The following is a 12,500-nucleotide window of genomic DNA, read 5'->3' as shown; positions in this document are numbered from 1 at the left end:
AAGGGGGAGGGTACAACGGGGAACCAATTGATGGCTTCACACAGAATATACATTGGAATACTATACGGGCAGGCTCAGCAGATACAAACGTTGGATTAGAAACCGCCGACGGAAGAGTGAACCATATTGAGACCGAAACGAGGGTTTAAGTCCAAAAAACACACAGAGAGCATACTTCACTTGATATTTGGAGCGTGTCCTTGCAATTTCTTAACATGAGATATTGCGTCTAGGACAGATGAGACTTCTAGATGTATGTAGATGTGGGCTTCTGAAAAAGCACACAATAGTTGTAGACAATTAACCCATTCTAATGCAGTGGAAGCCCAGAACACAGTTCTACAGAGTCTTACAACACAGTGTCTCCCCCTCCCAGCGTTGTATCTGCCCATACATCATGCGAGGGCACTGTTGACATACTGGAGTTCTTCTGGTATAGATAAGGGGGTCCTTCCGGCCAGTTCGCCCCAGGGAACAGGTCACAAAGTGGGACTAGGGAACATCAGTTAAAAGATGGGCGCACACACACACACACACACACACACACACACACACACACACACACACACACACACACACACACACACACACACACACACACACACACACACACACACACACACACACACACACACACACACACACACACACACCCCTTGACTTATTAAAACTAAACAAGACACAGATTTTCCATCACACGCACGAGGCCAAAGAAGAAACACAATCCTAGCGTTCCCCAACGGGGCAGAGAGACGCACACAAAGCGTGAACATATTCGTTTTTGTGCGTCTACTTTGGACGCGGGAATTCTGACACACTATTCCCAAATATTGTTCTTGGAATTCCCGCGTCCCGGCCCGAGATGGGAGCGCCTCAGAGCGGTTTCCCAGGGCCCTGGCGCACGGGGGGCCCCGGGCAGACGGGGCCCCCCAGCAGAGGGGCCAGATTGCAGGCAGGAACGGCCCCTGCTCTCCCAGTGACCTCATGGGCCCAACCGCAGGGAGCTGGAGACACACACACACACACACACACACACACACACACACACACACACACACACACACACACACACACACACACACACACACACACACACACACACACACACACACACACACACACACACACACACATTCACGCTCATACACACACACACACACACATACAGCAACGCTCACACACACACAGTCCCACGCACAAACACACACACAAAGTCATGCTCTCACACACAGTCACGCTCACACACACACACACACACACACACACACCAGCAGTGATTGGATCTGCCAAGAGGCATGGTGAAATAATGGTAACTGTATACATAGTCGGAAGTAGCAGACATATTATTGGCAGGCATAAGCGGGAGTGCACGCGCACACACACACAGTCTTTATTCTCCATGCCACTATTGTAAGGACATACTAAATCCACAGTATGGGATCAACACAGACACAGTGTGTGTGTGTGTGTGTGTGTGTGTGTGTGTGTGTGTGTGTGTGTGTGTGTGTGTGTGTGTGTGTGTGTGTGTGTCTCTCAAAAGCTTCACACTGTGAGGAAGCCAGTGAAAAATGAAGTTCCCGCACAAAGGGATGCATTGACAAAGGAGAGAGAGAAGGAGAAGGAGAGGGAGAGAGAGAGAAGGAGAGAGGGCGAGGGAAACGATAGAGGGACACAGAGCGACAGAGAGAGAGAAGCAGAGTTTGAAATAGGGTAAACAAGCAGAGGCAGGGGATAAGGCGGAGGGGAGAGCAGCGACAGATAGAGGGGATTTGGGGAAGGAGGAGATGGAACGTGACTCACAGGGCTGGGTGGATAATCAACACACACACACACACACACACGAGAGAGAGATAGCAACAGAGGGAGGAGGGCGAGAGACACAGACGCACAGCGAGCGAGAGGAACAGGGATCAGGAGTCTTAAGGAAGGGGAGGGCGGGGGGGTTAAGAGCGGGAGAGAGAGGCAGAGTGGGTGGAAAGGGGGAGGAGCCAGGAGAGAGCGAGCTGGGAATCGAACCCCGGGGCCTCGGCGTCACGTAGCGCCATGCCTTTCATTAATAACTCCTCCCCTGTATCTGAGAGAGAGAGAGAGAGAGAGAGAGAGAGAGAGAGAGAGAGAGAGAGAGAGAGAGAGAGAGAGAGAGAGAGAGAGAGAGAGAGAGAGAGAGAGAGAGAGAGAGAGAGAGAGAGAGAGAGAGAGAGAGAGAGAGAGAGAGAGAGAGAGAGAGAGAGAGAGAGACGACAAGTGATGCCGTTCAAGAGGTCGAGCGGTCAATGTTGTCGTCGTGGCGATATCGCGCCGGGGGGGGGGGGGGGGGGGGGGGGGGGGCGAGACCGGACAGCAGTCTAACCCCGCCAGCCCAGCGAGGTTCAACCGTGACGAGGCGCAGCGGCTACGAGCCCAGCCCGTGTTATTCGTATAAAGCCGTCACACGGGGTAAGGGTGTCCCACAGGGCTTCACGGGGGCCACGTCTACAGCACCTCTGGGCCCTCCTAGGAGAAACTCCCTCGTTCTCCCGGAACTACCCCGGGGCAGAGACTGGGAAGAGGATCCCTCCTTCCAGAAAGGGCTCGAAATGTCATAATGCCCGCAGAGAAAGCATAACACAGTAATGAATCTGTAATGAGCCTTGTTAGGAAGTTGTACTCTGATATGCTGTAATGTGATACAATGTTTGTAGGATAAATGGATGGTGTTGTGTGTGTGTGTGTGTGGGAATTAGGAAGATACAGCAAAGACTGAACATTTGGGAACAACAAGTTTAGTGCAATCATTTTAAGGGGCAGGCAGGAAGAGAGACAGAGACACACAGAGAGAGACAGAGAGAGAGAGAGACACACACACAGAGAGAGACAGAGACACACACACAGAGAGACAGAGAGACAGAGAGAAACAGAGACACACACAGAGAGAGACAGAGAGACAGAGACAGAGAGAAAGAGAGAGACAGAGAGACAGAGAGAAAGAGAGAGAAAGAGACAGAGACAGAGACAGAGAGAGAGAGAGAGAGAGAGAGAGAGAGAGAGAGACAGAGCGAAAGAGAGAGAAAGAGACAGAGACAGAGAGAGAGAGAGACAGAGAGAGACAGAGAGAAAGAGAGAGAGAGATCTGGTATGCCAGTGTTTAAAGTAAAGAGGAATGTCCACCGATCGAGAAGTGTGAGAAAACAGAGATTGAGGATGCGTGAGACAATTTTACTTCATGGAGCCCCTTTACGGAAAAACACTTGAACCCCCCCCCACGCACGCACGCCCACGCGCACACACACGCACGCGCTCTCACACGCACACAGACACACACACACACACTTTGCGATGTCTCTGCACACTCGATCATGTTGTTCTGTCCTGTCAGCCGTGTTTACCCGCTCACCAACATGAGCCTGCTCTCCAGATAATGGAGTCCACTCCCACTGGGAGACGGAAATAACCGGGCACCCAGTGGGAGTCACCTCTCCCCCTAAGTCTGTAATGATACGGAGTTAACCGTCGCGCGCGGGACGACAACAAACAGAGCTGCCGTCTAATTAGCACCCCTTCGAAATAAAATCGCTGAGGAAATAAAACATGAAAAAAGAAAAAAGTACCGAAAAAGTTCAGATATCAAAATAAGAGCCCCCGCTTTGTGGTTTGCGATAAACGGTCATGATTTGTGTGGTTGATTGTGTGTGTGTGTGTGTGTGTGTGTGTGTGTGTGTGTGTGTGTGTGTGTGTGTGTGTGTGTGTGTGTGTGTGTGTGTGTGTGTGTGTGTGTGTGTGTGTGTGTGTGTGTGTGTGTGTGTGTGTGTGTGTGTGTGTGTGTGTTCACAGTAAGGACAGGAAACCGTAGGGATGTTGATTTGAAGTCTCTGGGGGGTTCGAGTTATGCACTGTGTAGGCACACACACACACACAGAAACACACAAACATGTTTCCCACAGTGACCCAACAGCTCCTCAGCTGCAAACCATCAGATGCATCTGAACATGCGGGCGTTCACCCCCCCCCCCCCCCCCTCCCCACTTCCTGCTAACCCATTCCAAATGTAAACACACTACCTCTGCTCCCTCTCAAACCTCCCACCTCCTATTCCCCTGCCCTCCCCCCTCTTCATCACTGTCCCTCTCTCTCCCCCCCTCCCAGTGTGTGTGTGTGTGTGTGTGTGTGTGTGTGTGTGTGTGTGTGTGTGTGTGTGTGTGTGTGTGTGTGTGTGTTTACAACTCCCCAACGCCCCTCCTCCAATCAACGCATAGCCCACGCTTAAACCCTGTACTATCCATCTCCCCCTCTCTGCCCATTCATCTCCCTCCCCCTTCGTCTGCCCCCTCCATCTCCCTCCCCCTTCGTCTGCCCCCTCCATCTCCCCCTCTCTGCCCATTCATCTCTCTCCCCCTTTCGTCTGCCCCCCTCCTCCCTCCATCTCACCCCCAGTCAATATATTCCTTTCCAACCCTCCCTCACCTCAATAATCAGGTCTCCCTCTCCTGCGCCACACACACACACACACACACACACACACACACACACACACACACACACACACACACACACACACACACACACACACACACACACACACACACACACACACACACACACACACGTTTGTGCCCTGGCGTGGCCGGAGAGAAGCAGAGTAAATCCCTTCTGTAAACTAAAGTATTGGACAGCTGCCCACGTCGTACGGCCAGTCTTTAGGCCGCTCTGGGGGCGATAAAGCCGCCCTGACAAGGCTAAGGGGGGGGGGGGGGGGGGGGGGGGGGGGGGAGACAGAGCGAGAGATAGAGAGGCAGAAAGGGAGACACACATTTTAATTTTAATGGCGCAGTGCGAATACACCATTAGAGACCAGACCCTGCGCCGCCATTAGTGCTCGTTTACATGTTCTGTGTATTGTTAGCAGTAGTGTGTGTGTGTGTGTGTGTGCGTGCGTGTGCGTGTGTGTATGTGTGTTTTGGGGGAGCTGTGTTTATTGTATTGGGGTGGAGTGTGTATGTCTGTGCAATGGTGTGTGTGTGTGTGTGTGTGTGTGTGTGTGTGTGTGTGTGTTTGTGGATTGTTGTGTGTCTGTGCGTGCGTGCGAGGTCGTCGTCGTATTTCACAGTAACGGCAACAGTTAGCCACGACGGCGAGTCCCAGAGCGCTTAGCGAACAATTAGCTAAAAGCCGAGCCAACGACAACCACAACAGCATCGGGCTAATGTAGCACTCCTAGCGCAGGCACACAGTCCTCTGGGGGTCCGGCAGTTAAAAACCCATTGCCTGTCGTGGACTTCAGCTCATAGCCTAGCCTCGCATAAAAATAAAAAACAGCACAACTGCAGCAATAAAGCACCTGGATGGGGAGAATTATAGATATATTGGGCGGCAATACCAGAGGCGCTAGCTAGCCGTTTAGCTAGAATACTCGCGGTGGCCGTTGGCTGGGAGTGGGGTGGTGGTGCTTAAAAATAAATATGATACGATGCATCATCAGCAGACTGAGGAAAAACTAAAATGTGCCTCAATTCTGAGACTGGCTTCTATTACATCCTCTGTGTGTGTGTGTGTGTGTGTGTGTGTGTGTGTGTGTGTGTGTGTGTGTGTGTGTGTGTGTGTGTGTGTGTGTGTGTGTGTGTGTGTGTGTGTGTGTTCTCCACACCCCCCCTTAAAACAACTACCGGTAGGTGTAAAGTATGCACCCTTTCTCTACCTCCCTCTTCCTCTTCCACCTCGCTGCCGTGAGGAAACGAAACACCCACTCACGCTAAGTACATAATAAAAAGGCTGAAGCCCATATGAGGGTAAGCTCTAATCAGGACTGCATTCAGGCGCACTGAATGGGGAACAGATTCTCACCTCGCGTCGCCTCGAGCCGGCAGCAAAACGGCGGGAAGAGAGAAGGGAAGAGCGAAGGGAAGAGCGAAGGGAAGAGCGAAGGGAAGGGCGGAGGGAAGGGCGGAGGGAAGAGCGGAGGGAAGAGCGAAGGGAACGGCGAAGGGAACGGCGAAGGGAAGAGCGAAGGGAAGAGAGAAGGGAAGAGCGAAGGGAAGAGCGAAGGGAAGAGCGAAGGGAAGAGCGAAGGGAAGAGCGAAGGGAAGAGCGAAGGGAAGAAGGGAAGAGCGAAGGGAAGAGAGAAGGGAAGAGCGAAGGGAAGAGCGAAGGGAAGAGCGAAGGGAAGAGCGAAGGGAAGAGCGAAGGGAAGAGCGAAGGGAAGGGAGAAGGGAAGAGCGAAGGGAAGAGCGAAGGGAAGAGCGAAGGGAAGAGCGAAGGGAAGAGCGAAGGGAAGAGCGAAGGGAAGAGCGGAGGGAAGAGCGAAGGAAACAGCGAAAGGAAACAGCGAAAGGAAGCGCGAAGGGAAGAGAGAAGGAAAGAGCGAAGGGAAGAGCGAAGGGAGAGCGAAGGGAGAGCGAAGGGAAGAACGAAGGGAAGAGCGAAGGGAAGAGCGAAGGGAAGAGCGAAGGGAAGAGCGAAGGGAAGAGCGAAGGGAAGAGCGAAGGGAAGAGCGAAGGGAAGAGCGAAGGGAAGAGAGAAGTGAAGAGAGAAGTGAAGAGCGAAGGGAAGAGCGAAGGGAAGAGCGAAGGGAAGAGCGGAGGGAAGAGCGGAGGGAAGAGCGGAGGGAAGGGCGAAGGGAAGGGCGAAGGGAAGGGCGAAGGGAAGGGCGAAGGGAAGAGCGAAGGGAAGAGCGAAGGGAAGGGCGAAGGGAAGGGCGAAGGGAAGGGCGAAGGGAAGGGCGAAGGGAAGGGCGAAGGGAAGGGCGAAGGGAAGAGCGAAGGGAAGAGCGAAGGGAAGAGCGAAGGGAAGAGCGAAGGGAAGAGCGAAGGGAAGAGCGAAGGGAAGAGAGAAGGGAAGAGAGAAGGGAAGAGCGAAGGGAAGAGCGAAGGGAAGAGCGAAGGGAAGAGAGAAGGGAAGAGCGAAGGGAAGAGCGAAGGGAAGAGCGAAGGGAAGAGCGAAGGGAAGAGGGAAGGGAAGAGAGAAGGAAAGAGAGAAGGGAAGAGCGAAGGGAAGAGCGAAGGGAAGAGCGAAGAGAAGAGCGAAGGGAAGAGCGAAGGGAAGAGCGAAGGGAAGAGCGAAGGGAAGAGCGAAGGGAAGAGCGAAGGGAAGAGCGAAGGGAAGAGCAAGGGAAGAGCGAAGGGAAGAGCGAAGGGAAGAATGAAGGGAAGAGCGAAGGGAAGAGCGAAGGGAAGAGCGAAGGGAAGAGCGAAGGGAAGAGCGAAGGGAAGAGCGAAGGGAAGAGCGAAGGGAAGAGCGAAGGGAAGAGCGAAGGGAAGAGCGAAGGGAAGAGCGAAGGGAAGAGCGAAGGGAAGAGCGAAGGGAAGAGCGAAGGGAAGAGCGAAGGGAAGACAGGGTGCTGCCACAGTTTGTTGTGATTTGATCAAATCTATAAAAATATTTGACCGGGTTTGGATTCGGCGATAGAAGGCACATGGACCCGCACTCCATCCCGCGGACGGCCGACATAATCAACCCGTGGTGGCGGTAAATCTGGCGTGTTTAAGCCGTCATAGTAAAGCGTGGCTCCCCCCAGCCGTTTGACTGCTGCCGAGAGCAGGCGCCTGCGCAGGTAAATCACTAGAATGAAGCTTGTGTTTATTTTTATTCTTTATTTATTTATTGAGTTATTTCGGATTTTATGACCGACAGGTAGACCCCTGCAGTGCTGCGAGACACAGTCTACATTACAATCTCGTTCTGTGTGTTTCTAGGTTGAGATATGGGAGGTGGGGGGTTCATAAATCATATTGACTGATACGTTAAAAAAAAAAGGTACACGCTAGTACGGAATAACAATGTGGGAAATACAAGCTTTTAATCCCACCGGACCTACGAGTTGTTAGAAGACTAGCAGCAGTGCAATCATGCTCCTACAATTGACTTTGTCCAGCCCCTAAAACAAAGCTCAATACATCTGGGTGTGAATGGGAGTGAGAACCTTTGTCAAAGCCAATTATGACAGAAATGGGGGCATGTCGCGTGTGCAAATTGTAAAATCCCCAAAAAGCAGGATTTCTGTGGTTCGGGGTTCGCTGAGGAGAATGAATACTGAATGGACATCTGTTCGCTGTTCATCGGGCGTATTATTTCTCAGACTGGGGCCCCCGGACCGAAATGAGGGCCGTAGACTCAATTGGCAATTTCACTTCCAATCCCGGTGTCGCTACCCCACGGTAACGGCCGTCGAGTCTCCATTTGAGTATTCGGTCACAAAATAAGTTTCATTTTCTCAGCTTTATAAAAAAGGGACTTTCCCTTTCCCAAGTCCGTCAAACGTTTGACTCAAGGACGTAGGTTAATCCATCATGGCCCGTCGGATTCTAAATCACGATACAATCACATTTTCTCCAGGACGTTTTGTCTTGCCTTAAAAACATCCCCGTTTGAAAACACGTTATCCATCTTGATATCTTACTCGGGAACGCTTCACGTTTCCTCTGAAGTCCCACAAACTCCATGAGCCTGGGTTTGAGATTGCTGTGCCGGAGACGGGGTTGGCTGGGGAGACTATAGCATATGGATAACGTTAATATTGTGAGCGAGTTATCTGTCCCGTGACACTCCCGGCATCAACATCTGCGCTCAAGCTTGGAAAAACACGTTCTTCTGTCGAACCGGGAACGGAAACGGAACGCTTGTTGACTATAGTGCATGCCGGCCCCAACTTCCCATGGAGGTGTGTGTGTGTGTGTGTGTGTGTGTGTGTGTGTGTGTGTGTGTGTGTGTGTGTGTGTGTGTGTGTGTGTGTGTGTGTGTGTGTGTGTGTGTGTGTGTGTGTGTGTGTGTGTGTGTGTGTCTTGAGCCAGGTTTCTCAGCTGCGGTTTACCTCCGGGACGCTGAGAACACCCACACACACATGTGCTTGTGACTTGTGGATGTGTGTGAGAGCGTGTGTGTGTGTTTTTCGGTGTGTGGATGTGTTTGTGTGCCTGAGGGTGTAACCGATATACAGGTGGCAGCAGTGTGTGTGTGTGTGTGTGTGTGTGTGTGTGTGTGTGTGTGTGTGTGTGTGTGTGTGTGTGTGTGTGTGTGTGTGTGTGTGTGTGTGTGTGTGTGTGTTAGACTGAATGAATTAAACTACAGGAAACATAGGTAAACATCACATTTCTAGCGATGGAGGAGGAGGCGCTTGAGTCGCTGGTGTAGGTGGAGGGAGGGTGATGTTGACGGAGTAACTGATGGGCCTGGGGGTAGTGGTGGTGGGTGGGTGGGTGGGTGATGGAGGCTGTGGAAGATCTGGGGGTGGCCTTGTGTGAGTGGTGGTGTGACTGAGGTGGTGGTCTTGGGTGGGTGATGGAGGAGCTGGGTCTGCTTTTGTGGTTGGTTGGTGGTGGAGTAGGCGGAGGAGTGAGAGGGGGGGGGGGGTCTTATTAGTGTTGTGTGATGGAGGTGGTGGAGGAGGGGTAGTCTGTTCGCAGAGGGTGACGTAGGCCTCCCAAACCCCACCCAAAGAGACAACGTCAGGTCATCAACTTTTAAACCTGCTGCTTAGCGAGCCGGGCAGCAGCAGCGTCGGCAATTTGTCGTTCATGAGAGCGAGACCAAAGGATAATTCACAGGGAATTATGCATGCGCCGACTCTCCCGGGCCACACCCACACGTCCCTGGATCGGCCAATTAGAGAGGAGGACATAAGGGAGGGAAGTGTGCGGGACCGACGAGTTTTATTCCCGCACTTCAGACTCAACAACACACCCTGCAACGTCAGCGACACAGCAAACAAGTGAACCCCCTCTTTAAGACGCTCGTAAACCTCTGCCACGCACCGTAAAAACAGTGTTGAAGTCGTCTCAGTTCAACATTTCATAGCGTGTGTGTGTGTGTGTGTGTGTGTGTCGACTGTGTGGGTGTTTGCCTACCGTTTGCGTGTGTCTACATTTGGTGTGTGCATGTATGTGCGTTTCATGTGCGTGTGTGCTCGTACGGCATATTAGGGACGTGCTATGGAGACTCATTAACTACAAGACGATGAAGAATTTTAATCGCTGTTGATGTGAAAACACGTCGGGGAATTCACAGCTCACGGCCGCCTCAAAACACACCCACACTGTAACCGTCTCCCCCTTCCGGGCACAAACCCGCGGTTGGTGTGTCCGGGTCTGAAGGTCAATGGCCGCACGACAGGACACAGGTTCAAAGGCCTTTCCTTATACAAGTGAACGACTTCCCGAAACAAGCCAGACTATCTGACTTCATATCCCGCGGGGCCACATATCCCTCAGCCAATAGGTTCACACCGACAGTTACAAGGCTGTAAAGTGTCGGACCTGTGTGTGTGTGTGTGTGTGTGTGTGTGTGTGTGTGTGTGTGTGTGTGTGTGTGTGTGTGTGTGTGTGTCTGTGTGTGTCTGTGTGTGTCTGTGTTTTGTCCAAATAGATCATGAGCATTGCGTTGTTGTTTTCAGTTCTGTTGATGCAGCTTAGAGTCCAATAAACTGCCACCAAGAGGACTTTTACAGGAGTCTTCCGAAGGAATTCATTACGTGATGTAATAAATGTGCTTCTACGACCAGTGGGGGAGAACAAGAGAGAGAGCGATAGAGAGACATAGAGGTAGAGAGGCGAGTCAGAGAGAGAGAGAGAGAGCGGCCAACCAACGTTGGAATGGGCTAGGGAATCACAGTTGCATAGACGGAAGGTCTGGAGTCTAGAAGGAGGTCTGGAACAGTGGAGAACCACCGGTCTGAGCCGCAGGACCCACACATGTCTTCAGTCATTACGATTATTTAACTACCAAAGCCTTCATGCACTGTTAGAAAAACAAAGTGACCGAAAAAGCTGCAACAAAGAAACAGCAAGCAATCGAAACATGAACTGACATTATTAACACTACTAATGAAACATTAGTTCAGGGGTGACATTATGCCACCAGGTGTTAGTGTGATCAGCCGTTACAAGGCGTTTGAAAACCTGCCTTCTGCTGTGTGTTTTAGTGACATCACAAGTGGGCGTGTCCACCTAGATGTGCGCTGGATAGATCGGCCTTCCAGCCTACCCAGCGAAATGTAGCAAACGTTGCTCATCTATCCGTTATACATCTAGGGAAACACGCCCACTCGGGACGTCACTAAAACAAAGGGAATGGGTGATTTTCATAACTGCGTATCCCGCTCACACCTGGTGGCGTAACATCACCCCTTTAACGTGTGTGCTTCTGTCTAATGGCGCGTTTCCACTGCAGGGTGCGGTACGGTTTGGTTCGCAAAGGTGCGGTACGGATTGCGTTTCCACCGCCAAAAGTGGGCGTGACCCGGACTGAGCGGTACTCGTTTTGCCCTCGTCTTCAGTGCTCCTCCGTTGGGGTACTGAGACGCCCGAAAGGGTGCCGGAAAATCCGAGCTACACACCCCCTCCGTTGATTGGTCGACAGCATCGTCACTTCCGGGCGACGTGGGGATAAAAACAAACCAACAGTAGCCTCGAGGTATTATTCTTTACAATGAACATGTCGCGTAAAACGCTTGCTTGGGCGAACAAGGAGGTGGAGTCGTTCCTCTGCATTCTTGGGGAGGAAGACGTTGTTTACGATGTTTACATAGCTGCCGCGGCGATCGACATCCGGCCTACCACAAAGGGTACTGTCGGCGGTGGAAACGCGACCTCGGAACTGAGCTGGGCTATACCGCCCCCTCCCTACCGGACTGAGGCGTAACCGTACCGCACCCTGCAGTGGAAACGCGGCATATAGCGAGAGGCTCTCCTCTGTGTGTCCACCGGGACCCCTCAGAATGACCCCCAGAGCCCAGGTCGTCTCCCCTCACCTGTTAGGCGTCGCAGGGCTGATCTCCGGTGACGAGAACGGCCTCAGTCCTCTCCTGGTGAACAGAGAAAACAAAAGGGGAGATTGGTTATAGATTCAGAGTTGGGTTAGCAAGACATGCTAACGGAAGCTACGCTAGCTCCCGCGTTGCGTTGACGCGGAGGTCCATAAAACGGACTATCGCAATCATCCATTATAACTATCGCAATAAAGAACAATCTCCATCTTCTGCCATTTTAAAGACCCCCAGCCGCCAACGAGGAAGCTAGCTTAGCTTCCTCATTGGCGTTTTTGTGGGCAACTGAACTATAAAATGGCGGACTACGGAGATTATTCTTTATTACGGTTAGCGTCGTTAAGGGGGTTTCGTAAGCCTGTAATTAGTGTTCTCCGTGTGCCTCTTCAGGAGCGCGAGGGCCGGGTCGTATCAGCCGATTAACGGCGGCGTTGGGATCTGACCTCGGTGCGATTGCACTTTGTGTAAAACAGTTGAAATAATCAGATGAGCGCCGGCGCTCACAGCAGGGCGACCGAACCGCTCCGCACATAAAACCGCAACGACCGCCCAAGGTGGAGCCAAGACTCACCAGACGCCCATAAACACATAAAGAGAGGGGCTGGATCATTTATGCGCAAGCACACACGTGTTGAGAGACACACACGCGTTGGAACAGACACACGTTGAAACACAAACACACACATACAGAAACAGACACACAAACACTGACTGGCAAACCCACTCACACAAACACACTGAACAAGACACAGACGCACAGAAACAAAAACAC

General features: G+C 52.0%; 1 long non-coding RNA gene across 1 annotated transcript in view; it reads right to left on the bottom strand.

Moving 5' to 3' along the window:
• The window catches only part of LOC130381504 (uncharacterized), a 36,241-nt gene that overhangs the window by 3,138 nt on the left and 20,603 nt on the right, over nt 1-12,500 (bottom strand). The window contains exon 2 of the long non-coding RNA XR_008895430.1: nt 11,714-11,767. This is a non-coding gene — a long non-coding RNA (uncharacterized LOC130381504). The remainder of the gene's footprint in view (nt 1-11,713; nt 11,768-12,500) is intronic.

The sequence above is a fragment of the Gadus chalcogrammus genome, chromosome 4 (genome assembly GCF_026213295.1).
Source record: "Gadus chalcogrammus isolate NIFS_2021 chromosome 4, NIFS_Gcha_1.0, whole genome shotgun sequence".
In the NCBI taxonomy this organism is placed as follows: Eukaryota; Metazoa; Chordata; class Actinopteri; order Gadiformes; family Gadidae; genus Gadus; species Gadus chalcogrammus.
This window is presented reverse-complemented; position numbering and strand designations above follow the sequence as displayed.